At 35.2% G+C, this 5000-nt stretch overlaps 1 pseudogene; it reads right to left on the reverse strand.

Annotated features, from left to right (window-relative positions):
• The window catches only part of LOC124023922, a 59228-nt pseudogene that overhangs the window by 15874 nt on the left and 38354 nt on the right, over positions 1 to 5000 (reverse strand).

Genomic DNA, 5000 nt, shown 5'->3' on the forward strand with positions numbered 1-5000 from the left:
CAGCAGAGGTAACTCTGTGTCTTCCTTTCCTGTGCCAGTCCTTGGAACCAAAAACTCTAATGAACTTATCCTCTGCAGCAAAGTAACTCAGATCTTCCACCAGTTAATGTCCATTGCTTGTGTTTCCTTGTCCAAGCAAGTCTCTTCTTCTTTTGGTCTCCTTTAGTTACTCTAATGAACTTATCCTCTGCAGCATTAACTCTGGGTCTTCCTTTCTGAGGTCCTCATGAGAGACAGTTAACTCACTTATCCTCTGCAGCAGAGGTAACTCTGGGTCTTCCTTTCCTGTGGCGGTCCTCATGAGAGCCAGTTAACTCTAATGAACTTATCCTCTGCAGCAGAGGTAACTCTGGGTCTTCCTTTCCTGTGGCGGTCCTCATGAGAGACAGTTAACTCTAATGACCTTATCCTCTGGGTCTTCCTTTCCTGTGGCGGTCCTCATGAGAGCCAGTTAACTCTAATGAAAGTATCCTCTGCAGCAGAGGTCACTCTGGGTCTTCCTTTCCTGTGGCCGTCCTCATGAGAGCCAGTTAACTCTAATGACCTTATCCTCTGCAGCGGAGGTAACTCTGGGTCTTCCTTTCCTGTGGCGGTCCTCATGAGAGCCAGTTTAATCCTAGCGCTTGATGGTTTTTGCAACTGCACTTGAAGAAACGTTCAAAGTTCTTGAAACTTTCCGTATTGACTGACCTTCATGTCTTAAAGTAATGATGGACTGTTATTTATCTTTGTTTATTTGAGCTGTTCTTGCCATAATATGGACTTGGTCTTTTACCAAATAGGGCTATCTTCTGTACACCACCCCTACCTTAAAGCATTAAGAAAGAAATTCCACAAATTAACTTTTAACAAGGCACACCTGTTAATTGAAATGCATTCCAGGTGACTACCTCGTGAAGCTGGTTGAGAGAATGCCAAGAGTGTACAAAGCTGTCATCGAGGCAGGAGAATCTCAAATATAAAATACATTTTGATTTGTTTAACACTTTTTTCGGTTCCTACATGATTCCTTATGTTGAACGTCATAGTTCTGATGTAGAAAATAGTTCAAAAAGTTTAAAAAACAACCTTGAATGGGTAGGTGTGTCCAAATTTTTGACTGGTACTTTATGTTGGGTGAGTGGAGGTGACTGAGACCACACAAGGAAGGAAGGAAGGAAGGAAGGAAGGAAGGAAGGAAGGAAGGAAGGAAGGAAGGAAGGAAGGAAGGAAGGAAGGAGGTAGGTAGGTAGGTAGGTAGGTAGGTAGGTAGGTAGGTAGGTAGGTAGGTAGGTAGGTAGGTAGGTAGGTAGGTAGGTAGGTAGGTAGGTAGGTAGGTAGGTAGGTAGGTAGGTAGGTAGGTGTCGGGTCGGTCAGACAGACGGACAGACAGCTGTATATACCTATGTTTAGTGAGTGGAGGTGGCTGAGACCACACATGGTCTGTTGTAGTACAGTGACAGGGCTGAGACCAGCGTGGCACGACGGATCTTCCACATACTGGGGACATTAGAGAACACACAGGTTATATATACACACTACCAGGTTATATACATTACCAGGTTATATATACACTACCAGGTTATATATACACTACCAGGTTATATATACACACTACCAGGTTATATATACACACTACCAGGTTATATACATTACCAGGTTATATATACACTACCAGGTTATATATATACACTACCAGGTTATATATATACACTACCAGGTTATATATATATATATATATATACACTACCAGGTTATATATATATATATATACACTACCAGGTTATATATACACTACCAGGTTATATATACACACTACCAGGTTATATATATACTACCAGGTTATATATACACTACCAGGTTATATATATACACTACCAGGTTATATATATACACTACCAGGTTATATACACACTACCAGGTTATATATACACACTACCAGGTTATATATACACACTACCAGGTTATATATATATATATATATATATATATATATATATATATATATATATATATATATATACACTACCAGGTTATATATACACTACCAGGTTATATATACACACTACCAGGTTATATATATACTACCAGGTTATGTATATACACTACCAGGTTATATATATATATACACTACCAGGATATATATTATACACTACCAGGTTATATATATACACTACCAGGTTATATATATACACTACCAGGTTATATATATACACTACCAGGTTATATATATACACTACCAGGTTATATATATATACACTACCAGGTTATATATATATACACTACCAGGTTATATATATACACACTACCAGGTTATATATACACTACCAGGTTATATATATATACACTACCAGGTTATATATATATATACACTACCAGGTTATATATATATATGCACTACCAGGTTATATATACACTACCAGGTTATATATATACACTACCAGGTTATATATACACTACCAGGTTATATATACACTACCAGGTTATATATATACTACACCAGGTTGTAGGTCAACAGTTTATCTCTCTCGGTGCAGTAGTATCTACCTACCTGTTGTAGCGTAGCAGCACACAGTTCTATAGCGATGTAGGTGAACAGTTTGTCTCTCTCTGTGCAGTAGTATCTACCTACCTGTTGTAGGTGAACAGTTTGTCTCTCTCTGTGCAGTAGTATCTACCTACCTGATGTAGGTGAACAGTTTATCTCTCTCTGTGCAGTAGTATCTACCTACCTGTTGTAGGTGAACAGTTTGTCTCTCTCTGTGCAGTAGTATCTACCTACCTGTTGTAGGTGAACAGTTTATCTCTCTCTGTGCAGTAGTATCTACCTACCTGATGTAGGTGAACAGTTTATCTCTCTCTGTGCAGTAGTATCTACCTACCTGATGTAGGTGAACAGTTTATCTCTCTCTGTGCAGTAGTATCTACCTACCTGATGTAGGTGAACAGTTTATCTCTCTCTGTGCAGTAGTATCTACCTACCTGATGTAGGTGAACAGTTTATCTCTCTCTGTGCAGTAGTATCTACCTACCTGTTGTAGGTGAACAGTTTATCTCTCTCGGTGCAGTGGTATCTACCTACCTGTTGTAGCGTAGCAGCACACAGTTCTATAGCGATGTAGGTGAACAGTTTGTCTCTCTCGGTGCAGTAGTATCTACCTACCTGATGTAGGTGAACAGTTTATCTCTCTCGGTGCAGTGGTATCTACCTACCTGTTGTAGCGTAGCAGCACACAGTTCTATAGCGATGTAGGTGAACAGTTTGTCTCTCTCGGTGCAGTAGTATCTACCTACCTGTTGTAGCGTAGCAGCACACAGCTCTATAGCGATGTAGGTGAACAGTTTGTCTCTCTCGGTGCAGTAGTATCTACCTACCTGTTGTAGCGTAGCAGCACATAGTTCTATAGCGATGTAGGTGAACAGTTTGTCTCTCTCTGTGCAGTAGTATCTGATGACGTTTGGATGTTCGTCCGATTCCCGGAGCAGCTGGACCTCTCGCTCTGCAACGTCAAAACACTCTGGAAGGATCCGCTTCACAGCCACGCGGCGGCCGTCAAAACGGCCCCTGGAACATTTCATATATCAGGAACTTATCAGGAATATATAATGACTATATCAGAAATATATCATGAATATATAATGACTATATCAGGAATATATAATGACTATATCAGGAATATATAATGACTATATCATGAATATATAATGACTATATCAGGAATATATAATGACTATCAGGAATATATAATGACTATATCAGGAATATATAATGACTATCAGGAATATATATCATGACTATATCTATGAACCATGAATATATAATGACTATCAGGAATATATAATGACTATATCATGAATATATAATGACTATATCAGGAATATATAATGACTATATATGAACTTATCATGAATATATAATGACTATATCAGGAATATATAAACTATATCATGAATATATAATGACTATATCAGGAATATATAATGACTATATCAGGAATATATAATGACTATATCAGGAATATATAATGACTATATCAGGAATATATAATGACTATATCATGAATATATAATGACTATATCAGGAATATATAAACTATATCAGGAATATATAATGACTATATCAGGAATATATAATGACTATATCAGGAATATATAATGACTATATCAGGAATATATAATGACTGACTATCATGAATATATAATGACTATATCAGGAACTTATCAGGAATATATAATGACTATATCAGGAATATATAATGACTACTATAATCTAGGAACTTATGAATATATAATGACTATATCAGGAATATATAATGACTATGCCATGAATATATAATGACTAAGCCATGAATATATATGTAATGAGTATGTCATGAATATATAATGACTATATGAATATATAATGACTATATCAGAATATATAAGGCTTATCATGAATATATAATGACTATATCAGGAATATATAATGACTATGCCATGAATATATAATGACTATAATGACATGAATATATATAATGACTATATCATGAATATATAATGACTATATCAGGAATATATAATGACTATATCATGAATATATAATGACTATATCAGGAATATATAATGACTATATCAGGAATATATAATGACTATATCAGGAACTTATCAGGAATATATAATGACTATATCATGAATAATAATGACTATGACTCATGAATATATAATGACTATATCAGGAATATATAATGACTATATCAGGAATATATAATGACTATATAATGAATATATAATGACTATATCAGGAATATATAATGACTATATCAGGAATATATAATGACTATATCATGAATATATAATGACTATATCATGAATATATATATATGCCATGAATATATAATGACTATATCATGAATATATAATGACTATGCCATGAATATATAATGACTATGCCATGAATATATAATGATAATGAATATATAATGGCTATGCCATGAATATATAATGACATGAATATATAATGACTAAGCCATGAATATATAATG

Source organism: Oncorhynchus gorbuscha, unplaced genomic scaffold (genome assembly GCF_021184085.1).
Source record: "Oncorhynchus gorbuscha isolate QuinsamMale2020 ecotype Even-year unplaced genomic scaffold, OgorEven_v1.0 Un_scaffold_1723, whole genome shotgun sequence".
Lineage (NCBI taxonomy): Eukaryota > Metazoa > Chordata > Actinopteri > Salmoniformes > Salmonidae > Oncorhynchus > Oncorhynchus gorbuscha.